The sequence below is a fragment of the Microtus ochrogaster genome, unplaced genomic scaffold, assembly GCF_000317375.1.
Source record: "Microtus ochrogaster isolate Prairie Vole_2 unplaced genomic scaffold, MicOch1.0 UNK9, whole genome shotgun sequence".
In the NCBI taxonomy this organism is placed as follows: domain Eukaryota; kingdom Metazoa; phylum Chordata; class Mammalia; order Rodentia; family Cricetidae; genus Microtus; species Microtus ochrogaster.
The window spans coordinates 4,101,439-4,113,618 of record NW_004949107.1 but is presented as its reverse complement, the minus strand read 5'-3'; positions in this window follow the sequence as shown (position 1 = coordinate 4,113,618).

The following is a 12,180-nucleotide window of genomic DNA, read 5'->3' as shown; positions in this document are numbered from 1 at the left end:
CACACACACACACACACACACACACACACACACACACACAAACCTGAGGCTTGTATATGAGAGAAAATATGCCTTTGTGTTTCTGAGACTGGCTTTGCTGTTCCTTGGTCAACACACATCATGTCACACTCTTAAGATGTACATGCACAAAGCAGGCTGAAATGATCTCAAAAGAATCTCTCCGTTTTCGTCACTCTGCTTTGTAGTATTTCCTCATTCTTACCTTTGCCATAGCTGTGCAGATATGCTGCAAAGTCTGAACTCTAATCTTCATTACTGTTCACGAGTACCATTGGTGTCTTTATAACACACTCACTCTCTTGCTGGTGCACAAAGAGTTAAACTTTTGTGCACTTTTACATTCTTCTAATTCTCCCCAACTTTATTTACCAGAGTAAATAAACCTGCACTGTAGGCCCATATTTCTATATGGTGTGGCAGCCAGGCTCTGAAGCCATAGGCCCCACCTGAGGTGGTCATGTAGCCCTGCAGACAGGCTGTCACTGCCCTAACCAAAGGTCAGGATGCTGTTGCTCCTTTCTTTGTAATTTGGAGGATGCCTGATAGAGATGCTGATTCAAGCCTACATGACAGCTAGCATACACAGCAGACAGGTAGATGCGGATGTGACAAAATGCTATTCACCTGATTACCTAGGAGACAAAATGCTGGTGTATTTCCCATTCAGCTTATGTTTTGGTATAAAAGCTGTTTGGAGAATAAACTCTGGGAATTCTTCAGGATGTGAACTCAGGACTTCATGAGGGACCACTGAGAATCTCCCTCCCAATAAAGTCATGTGAGTTGTGCCTTTATTCCCATGCCTCCACACCGGTCCAGAGAGAGTTTATGTTGGGATCTGGTCGAGAGAAACAATTTGTGGTTCAGGCTAGCATCGGACCCCGACATAATGGTGCCTGCAAAGTGGGGCTGACCGCTGAACCCCGAGAAATTCTGAAGAAGGGACCAGTAGTACAGAGAAGAACATGAGGCTGATCTGCAAACCCCAAAAAACAAGGAAGAAGTGACCAGACGTAAGGAACTTGTGAGAAATAATCGGTGGATATGTGAGCATTGAGCGCTCAGAAATAGAGATCAGAATTTAAAGAAATGTTGAAAAGCAGGACAAACTTTAAATCGGGAGTAAACATGTGTAAGAAAAAAGTATTCAGTTATATATGTTGGTAGCTAAAGGGATTGAGAGTGGAGCAGAAACAATGGCAGAGTTATTGAGAATCTTTAAGCGTGATAGACGCAGAATTGCAACTTTTATTGTATGCTAAACGTGTAGGAAAGGTGAAGGAAAAATGACTTTTGGCCCAAGAATCACCAGGTTACCGCTAGGTTGAGGCGCCACGTGCACACAGTGGCCAGCTAATCTAACCCACCTGCGGTAAAAAAGCAAGTAGGGGCAAGAGTAAGTCTAGAGAGCAAATTTAACCTCACACAGTCTATAGAACAGAGGAAAGGATTCTGAAATTCTCCTAATTTTATGATTTACAAGTTAAAATAAAATAGATAGTTAAAAATCCGCTGGCCAGAGCTGTTTTGGATGCAGAATTCTGAGGAGACTATAATAGAAATATTTTGAGATGTTGGATCATCTGAGTCATCTGTTGTCACTGGTGTATGGTCTTCTTCTTCTGAAAATACATAAACTTTTAAAGGTAACATACATTTTTTGTGTTATTGTAATTAAAGACTATACACAATTAACCAAAGATTATTTTTTCTATGTTTGAGCATTTAAAATAATCATTATGCTTTTTTTAAGGTTTATTTGTTTATGTCTGTACTCAGGATTTTTAGGGGTCTTCCCAAATCAAACCTGAGCTGTATCAATCTGGAATAAATCCATGCCTTCTCATTTCTTGTAGAAGTAAAGGTATAACTGCTCCTCCAAAGCAATACCACTTTTGATTTGTATTTTGAAGTCAAGATATTTTTGAAATATATAGATTGGCTTAATATAGAAGTTTTCATAATCCAATGTGTCTCAGCAGCAATCAAAAAATTCAAAGACAACACTAAAACATACAAGATCCAAACTCCCCATTTATTTTCTTTATATTACTTTATTCTCTCTCTAAAGACCTTATTTTATTTTTAACTATTTTTATGATTATCTTTATCATTTCTCTTTTCTTCCCCAAGTCTATGTACACTACTAAACATACTGTTACTTATTTATATTTAGAAGCTTTTGGTTTTGGTTTTGGGCTTTTTGGGGGCAGAATCTGGTTATGTCTTTAGTGTATATTTCTAATATTTTCTGTATGCATGAGCAAAACTTAAACCCACCATCATGCTTAACTCATGGTATTCTGGCAAGGCTCACGTTGGTGACTCAAATCAGCAAGCAGCAGCAGCTGGGAGATAAGTCTCTGTACCACAGCCAGCATGAGAGACATGAGATTATTAAGCTACATGTGGCTCTGTTTTTGTGTGTTTAGAACCATTAAAAGTTTTGTAACATCTTATTTTGATGTAGATATCCCATGTTGGGCACTATTTGTAGGCAGAGTTTCTCTGTATCCTAGCAGCTGCTCCCAAGTAACCATTCAGGAATTCATTTATCAAGTGTAAATGCTTGGCTGATGTCTCATGCTTATTACTAGCTAACTCTTATATTTTAAAGTGACCCTTATTTCTTATATACCCTCTATCACATGGCTGTACCTTCTTTCAACATGGCCCTTCATCTTGCTTCCCTCTGCATCTATCACAACTCCCCAGACTTCACCCTTCTTCTTTACAGTGTCCTCTGTGTCTTGCTATCCCACCTATACTTTCTACCTGGATACTGTCCAGTCAATTCTTTCATTAAGCCGATCTTAAGGCACCTTAACAAAGACACATCTTCACAGTGTATAAAAAGACTATTCCATAACAGACTACAGATGAGTGCTCTGCCCTCTAGTGAATTAGATGAGCACTCTACCCTTGAATGAAGTAGATGAGTACTCTACCCTTACCACCCAGTTGCTTCTCAAGAACCCATCTGATGATACCATCTTTGGGATTAGAGTTTTAAAACAGAGGAGTCGTAGGCAGATATCAGCACTCATTTTACTTGCGTGTACTTCTAACAATTACAACAGCTGACAATAAACATGAAGATGACATTAGTGTCTGTGATAATGATGACAATATGTATGAGGAGCACATGAGCACTGCTGGTATGTGACCATGGTGACTTCACTAAAAATGAAATATGATTTATAAAAAAAAACCTTTGTTGAAAGCATCCTCTACGTATTATGATACAATAAACATCTTAGATAGCACTATAATACAATTATTTGATATGGTTTTTAGTTAAAGAAAAAGTTTCAGGTTACCAAACCTCTCTGTCAAGATTTTGGGGGAAAAATTAGTATTTTCTAAGTGGGTCAATATAAAAAATACATTCAGTGACAAGTCATGCCTAATTCCTGTTGCAATATGGTAAATAATTGAGCATTGAATGAAAATTAAGGCTTTCATTCCTAGTTTTTATGGTGGCTTTGTGGATTCAACTTCCTGTGTACTGAAGTGGCAAAAATATTTTTGCATTCCAGAACAATCAAACTTGTGTTACTCTTCTGAAGTAACCATTGTGAAACAAGTCTTTTAAAATGATTTATTTATCCATACATTTAATATGTTTGTGCGTGGACCTGAGAATATGTATTTCCACATGTGTGCAGTGTTGATTTCTGCAGAGGCCAGAACCAATACTAATTCTAATGGAAGTACCATCTTGACTTTTTTCTTGCATTGTACTAATAGGCTAATAAATTTGTCCCTTTAGTGAAACATGAGCAAAACTGTAAACTGGTGCTAATTGGGCACAACTGGAGTCTCAGATCATGCTTCAGTTGGATAAGGTGCATGGAGGGGAAAGCACAGATAACTCAGTACTTCCTCCACAGACTTTCTTCCTGTTATTGTCCCATTTCATTTTCCAAAGCTTAGCTAATGGACAGATGCATACACATGTCTGGCTCCACTTTGGACTAGGAAATCAGTGTGCATATTTATAAGTACCATTAAGATGACGCTGACAATGCATTTGTGTATTTACACTCACTAGAGCACACACACACACACACACACACACACACACACACACACACACACCACTTGCTTGTCATGAAAGACTACCATTTTAACTCTTATGCTTGGGAAAATTTAAGGCACGAAGCCAAGTATGTTCTTAGTTTCAACTAGCAGAGGCTTGGGCTTAACATGAGGTCTGGAAAGCAAATACAGTGACCTTTAAAGAAATCAAGAAGAAGCTATTTCCAGAATATTACTAAATGCTACATTTTAAAGGTTCTAACCTTATTCGATATAACTGTATAATATCAGACAACCCTTGTGTCCCATAGCACAAGTCGCTTACAGAAGAGATGGCGAAAGTTATTACTTTCCAACTTGCAAACAGCAAAGTTCAGCAGAGCTCCTATTGTGGCCTGCTGCATGAAATAGGGTTTAAAGATTGTTTGAAGAATGGGGAGCTTCTTGACCTAACAAAAATTATAAATCTTTCTGCAAATAACAACAGCTATATCATTGTGCCAAGCATCTCATGTCCCTAGTATAAACTACACCTCTCAAGGTACAAGTCAGCCAGTAGACCCAACCCATGATGAGCTTGTGACATTAATTCTATTAATTCTTCCATCCAATTAAAAATAAGAATTTATATCTAACATAGAGAATAAAAATAAATAAAAGGTATATGGGAGATAATTTTTCATCAAAAGGAGCCCTAAAACAATTTTTGAACCCCATAACAAAGGATTTCCACTATGAAGATCTCTTGGGCTAATTTGACAAGTAGCAGCAACAACAAAAACAATGAGTCTGTAAAGGAATTGTTTTTAACATTTATAAAAGTTTCCAAAATTATAGTGAGGGGGGGCAAAATACTGACTTTAATAACATTGGTCATACTGTTTCTCAATATTATGCTCTATAAAATAACACTTGACCACACCTTTGTGTGGTTAATTATTCTCAGACAAATTGTAGTTTACAGACTGAAAATAAAGATTTTTAGAAGGTCAACGCAGCAAATGCTTTTCTCACTTTGACTGCATAACCCACACCCGTAGAAAGAATAAGTTGCCAATTGTCTCATGAGTGTAGGATTTATAAGCCAGTCAAGCATAGGAAGGCATCAGGTGTGGCCCCTCATAGTCAGAATTATTTGTCGCTCACCTTTATGCAAACACAAAACAGCAGCAATTATACTGGCTATCTGCAAATCACACTGTGCATAAGAGTGTAATACATACATATACATATATATTGAGTGCCAATAGACAACTAGACTTTTGTGGTGGGATGAACGGTCTGCTTGTCTTTAAAGTACACTGGAAAATCCATTTTAACCTAGTTGAGATAAAATTGGCTTTGGGTATTAATTGGTTTTCCTTACCTAGAACTGAAAAGCGAAGTCCACAAGCAGAAAACCATTATGTGACACTTACAATACCCTGAGTTTTCCAGCTAGGCAGAAAATTCTTAGGGCTCTACTGGGGTCAGAAAAACAATTGTGTAAAGGTTTTGAAACCTTTACTTATACACCAAAGCCCCAAGGCAAAGAAACTAATACATACACTGAACAATAAACAAAGCTGGATGTGGAAGGGAACCTAGTAGTTAAAGGTGGCATGCAAACCGAATTGTAAAGTGAGTTCAGTTTTTAAAACAAGGAGAGGAAAACCTAGGCAGCAGTAACATGCCCAATTAAGAAGTTGCTTAAAGAGAAAGATCTTACCAATGGTTCCCTTGTGACTTGGGACACCATGATTTCAGAAGGCTCTTGACTGTGTGACATGAAGCCTAAGCTGGGTTAGCAAGGGCTGTCTGCTAATAGATTGAACCAATGAAGGGGCAAGCTGTTCTTGTTGATTGTCTCTAGCATGAAACAGAATATGTGTTGATTTTCAGTATGAGCCAACCTCACAGGGAGTCAAATGTTATGTTTTATAATGTACCGAGGTATATTTCCTGCAGCCTGAGACATGAAAAGGTGAGCCTGGGAAAGCTTACGACAGTGAAATCCCCATACCAACCTGTCTGAAATTATCTGGCATTCAGTCTTAACAACTCTTAGGATTTTCTATCCTCTGTTCTTCCACAGTAGTAGAATAAGCTCTTTGTCTAAGATAGTTTAATAATAACTTAACAAAAGTAATCAAATGAAATCATACTAAAGAAGATGCATAACAAGTGTCAAGACTCTTCTCATATTCTCTTTATTAGTCAATATTCTCTTAGAGGAGCAGAACATACACACATAAAAATGAATATGTCATATGTATATGTACATATAAAGGTATTGAGTCTACTTTAAAATAGTAACAACAGCAGAATCACACCTGAGAGCTGAGAACCCAGTAGGGACTCAGTCCTTGACACTAAGTACCTTCACTGTCCAAATAGTGTTATGCTGGTTGTCTTTACTGGAGAAGAGTCTGTCGGTAGTTCAGGCCACAAAGTTGGTGTTTTGGCAAGCCCAGTCTAGCACCAGAAATCTGAAGGGTTACTGGAGAGCCACTGGAAGCCTGGAAACACTGGTTCTGATATCAATGAAGGGATAACCAGCAGTGATAGCATAAATCAACTTAGTGGCAAAGGAAACCCGAGCCAGCAAAGGGTAAGATGATCTTTCTTCTGCTATGCCCTTTGTACCTGGGCTGCTACCAGACACGTAGCCCACAGTTGGGATAGATAGGTCTTCCCACATCAATTAAAATCACTCAGATACTTCTTCAGGTAAGAGTCCCTACCCAGGTGTTAATGGATGCCTGGTGAAAAAGACATTAACTCCAGTGTTATACTGAAAAAGTACCTGGGCTCCTGTAAACAACCCCTTGCTGAACTGCTAAGAGCAATCCTAATGTCATAGGATCACCAAAACTGAACGAATACGTAAAGATGACATAGCAGGATGAGTTGAGGTAAGGAAAGGGAATAAGAGAAGGTACAATAGGGTAATGGAGAATAATGTGATCAAAATGCATTATATACATATATGAAAATGCCACAATAAAACACATCATGTATAATTAAATATATAGTAGTGGAATGTTTTTAGAGCTTACATTTTAGGATGACAGATCCTAATTTGCATATTTATTACAATATTGAAACATCCCATTTGGCTACTTGAAATTGTAGGTGTGATCTTTGCTGGTTTTCACTGTGCTCAGATAGCACTCATTGTAAGCATCTTCTTCTCCAACAGCTGACAAACTTATATATTGAGTCTCCCATCCAGTCTGTTTCTGTGAACATCAGGAGGAAAATGGACACACTCAGGGTTCACAGCCAAGCCACAGTCCTGTGATTCACAGTGTGTTTTAGCACTGAATCCAGATCAAGAGATAGGCTGGTGGCTGCCACCGCTTCTCTGTGGACAAACAGCATGAAAATGGGCTCTGTGGATTGGGCTTTATTTTTTTCTTAAATCATAAAGGCTATGCCCTTCTTTGCTGCAAGAAGAGTTACTGTAACTTCACTTCTGACCCCAGTTTGCCAACACCAGTCTAATCCATCACACACACACACACACACACACACACACACACACACACGGCATTATCTAAATGAGGGAATTTCTAAGGCAGTGTGAGTTTTCAGAAGCTAGGAAAATAAAAACTAAGTTGTGGGGGTTATTTTACCTATTTAAGGCAGAATTTGTCAAAAACTGATACAGAAAAATATATACAGAAAAATACTTCCATCTCTGGACAGGACAGCAAAGTCCACTGTGCCCATAAATGTAATGTTCTGTTCCAACACATGCTACTCACTGTATGTGACATTTGAAAGGTGCCATCTGCTAGCTCTTATTTCCAAACAAACTATTATTAAAGATATTGCCTTAATTTTACATACTTCTTGGAGGTAGAGTGATTTATAATATATAAATATTTATACCTCATTATATGTAATGAAAAATACTTATTTTGATGTCTAACTAGGATTGCTGCATGAATTAAAAGAATCAATATCTAACTTTGATGATAAATTTAATTAACTTTCTGTTTAAAATGTTATTTGAGGCCCATTAAAGCATCATTTATCAGAAAATATTATAATGGTTTGTAGTATGATCTAATAAATCACTCTGTTAAATGTTGCGCAGAATTGGTGATTTTGAGCATACAGAGACACTGCTGAAATCAATGGCATCATATGGCAACTTCAAATATTCTACGAAAGATTTAGTGGAAGGGGTTGGGAATGGGGGAAGGGGAGGGAGGAGAAGAACATAAGGGAATGGGATGCTCAAGAAGAGGGAAGGGCAGTGACGGAGAACAAGGAAGGAGATCTTGGTTGAGGGAGCCATTAAAGGGCTAGTGAGAAACCTGGCACTAGAGAAAATCCCAGGAATCCCCAAGTATGACCCCAGCTAAGAATCTAAGAAACAGTGGAGAAGACACATAAATTAGCTTTTTTCCTGTAATTAGATTGATGACTACCTTAATTGTCATCATAGAACCTTTAACCAGCAATTGATGGAAGCAGATACAGAGATCTACAGCACAACACTGGGCCGAGCTACCTGTAATCAGCCCAAGAGAGGGAGGAGCAATAATATGAGCAAAGGGGTCAAGACCATCATGGTGATACGCACAGAAACAACTGACCTGATAGCAGGGGAACCTGCACAGGACCAAATTAGGCTCACTGAATGTGGGGGACAGTTGTGTGGGTTGGTTGTCTGTGGGGCCACTGGGAGTGAGACCAGGATTTATCCCTAGTGCTTGAACTGGCATCGAGGAACACATTCTCTTTGGAGGGATATCTTGCTCAGCCCAGATATAGAGGGGAGGGCATTGGTCTTGCCTCAAAGTGAAGTGTCAGACCTTGTTGACTCTCCATGGGAAGCCTTAACCTTTCCGAGGAGTGGATGTGGGGTGAGATGGAGGGAAGAGTGAAGTGGAAGGAGGAGAGGGAGTGGGAATGGGGATATGTTATGTAAAATAAATAGAGATTTATTAAAAATTCTTAAGGAAAATGTCTTTTATCTAAAACCTTTTAGTAATTCCATTGTCAGCCTTATCATATTAAGACAGAACATTAAGCACAAATGACGACACTTTCTTAGTTCTATACTTAGGAAGCAGAGGCTGGAGGACCTTACTGGTATTTGTGTTAAAAAAATTTTAAAAACACACATAATAATACTTACCCTGACCCCATAAGGGAAATGAAGACAGGTAGCTGGGAGAGAGGTAGGTGTCTAGTAAGGCACACACTCAGGTACAGCTCTGACTTTGTGATATTTCTTCTTGTGACAGAAAGTTATTATTAAAACCAATATTAAAGCCTGCACAATCAGCTGTTTACACCAGATAATTCAAATTATTCTTTTTCAAACTATGAATTCTGCATATTCACTCCATCTTCCAAAAACATGCAAGGTCCTGTACTTATCGCCCAATTGATGGCATCCATCACCCTGCTCTGACCACATAAGCTGTATCAAACCTGGTTTCTGAAATAACAGAGTGAGTCATAAAGACTCTGGCAAATGCTCACGGCGAATGCTTTGGTTGTCATTTATTTGTTTGTTTTCTTAATCTGTTGTTTCAAATTGTATGGGGGAAGACAAGGCCTGCTTAGTTAATCTGAGGTGATCCATTAATGTGAATCAAAGCAGAAGATCCTGGATTTCATCTGATCTTTAAAATAAAGATATGCAGACTGTAAAAACGACCTTGAACAAACTTAGGTAATGGAAAGTAGAGCCTAATGCAATGGAGAAAAATACGACTAGATAGAAGAATTGGTCAGACCCTGTGGCTCAGAAGAGACTGGGCACTGAAGATGAAGTGCCAGAATGCTGTAGAAAACCTCAAGGCATCAGAGGACTCACGAGGAAAGGACCCAGAACTCACCTGGTTGCAGACTCAATACAGCCTATCGTTCCATGATTCATTCATTAAACGTTCTGCCAGTAGATCTGCTAGAATCTGTTCTATGTCAGAATCATACTAGGCATCGTTACACAGAAAATAAGACACCTAAATTTCCTACTTAGGTGGAGTTCACAGAGATGAACATGTACCATATGCACACATAATACCAGTTGCTGATAGTGCTAGGAAGAAAATGGTAGCAGAGTAGGGAGCATGAGGGGGCTACACTTCCAATAGAATCATGCAGCAAGGACTTCCTTATATTGTTGGTTGTGAGCCTAGGTTTTAAGGACTGAGCCATCTCGCCAGCCCTAGTGAGGACTTTCTAAGCCAGTGGCATCTTAATGTAAATGACTTGAGGGTAGGAAGAAGATTCTAGGCACACAAGACAGTAAGTCAAGACCCTTGTATTAGGGAAGAGTTTGATATGTTCAAGAAACAAAAAAGTGACAGCCTGGAGAGTTAGCTCAGTAGTTGAGAGTGCTTACTACTCTTGCAGAGAACCAGAGTTCAGTTCCCAGAAGCCGCATCTGGTGGCTCCAGAAGTGCTGACAGTCTCTTCTGGAATCCAGATGTACCTGCTTGCAAGTACTTGCAAGCATTCACACATACACATACAAATAAAAATAAAATAGATCACAAAAATGATGGTGGAGTTATGTATTTGCTTCTGCATTAACACGTGTTATCTACATGCTCCCATGACACAATTTTGTATGCTGCTAACACACACAGTAAAATTATTCAAAGAAGCAAAGAAGGCAGTCTCCAGAGAAATGAAGTGAAGAGGGCAGCCTTACCTGTAGGGTAGGCACAACACTTACTAGTCCCAAAATCGTTGTGATACAGGGATTGCCCCATGAATCAGGCAATGGTGGAAGGGAACTCCATTTTGTCACACTCTGTGACTTACACAAATTCCTATGAATAAAGCAGCATGTCTGTACTATTTGTTTTGACAAAAAGTGGCTCTCTGTCTATTTTCTTCGATCTTCTTTCATCTATTATTTTCCCTTGGGAGTTTCTGTTTTCATTTGAGATGTTGTATAAGGCACACAAGTTAGAATGGTAAGAAGGGGATATCACTGCTTGTATTATGAAGGCTACTTGACAGAGGCCAGTTGTAAAGCAGGGCGGTATGTATGACTGGTTGAAGTGTAGAAGTACCTATAATAGTCCAATAAAAAAGATTTCCCTGTTTGCAAGAATCAACTGAAAAATGCTGTGTTTCACTCACGCCCTCACCCTGAGCACATGTAACATTTGATGATGCTAAGTTGGGTATCCTTGCTTGAAATATAACACTGGTTGTCATTTTCTACATAATTATGAAAACCAACTATTTACTTAGTATGGTTTTGCAAGACGAGACAGAGATTAAAATGTACCAGATGCAGGTGGTTTACATAGTAATGACTGGCTTGAGAAAATTGAAACTTACTTTCTATGAAGAAACCAGAATGAAAGAAGTCAGAAAATGGTTATGAACTGTGCCTCTGAGGTTTCCTGCTGTCCATGAAAACTTTACTCTCTATAGGTGAAGACCGTGAGTTCCTGAGGCAACAGACCCAGCGCCCTGCTCTTCAGCCGGCTCCCTCTAGATGCCCACCACAGAGGTGACAGTCCTCTGTCCGTCTGTCACTCTGCACACTAGAAAACCAGAGGCCTCTCAGATGAGGCAAATGATGAATCTTTTGTAACAGATCCTACGTCATCCCTTCTCAGTCTCTGGGAGCCCAAGCAGCTATGTGACACCTACCTGCTCTCCTACTTCCCTTTTGCTCAGGAAGAAACAGGAACCCAGAAGAGTGAGCCCTGACTTGGGCATCTCCTCCTTCCCACCACCCTCCCTTGTAGTTGCATGTCTGCTCCCGAACACTTCCCCATTTCTCCTGCAAAGCAAATCCCAATCCCAAAGCCATATCCACAGTGAAATGACGTAGAGATGATTAGCTCAGTGGTCCTCCCCTACTGTGTGGTTGGCTATTGCCACAGTTGGAACTTCACTCCTCAGGTCCACAGTCCACGGACATTTGGCAAGTCACTCACAGGGCGATGGAGCCCTATTCCTTGCAGGGAAGATCTGCTGTGGGAGCACAGGCCAGGGAAGTTTTCCCTCCTCTTTAGAACCAAGGAGGTCATTAGAAACAGATGCAGGATCTTTCCTGAAAAGTGTCCAGTCTAACTTCGACTTCATATGGTTCAGAAGACATTTTGTTTGTGTGTGAATCTAAACTAGCATTAACCACATGTT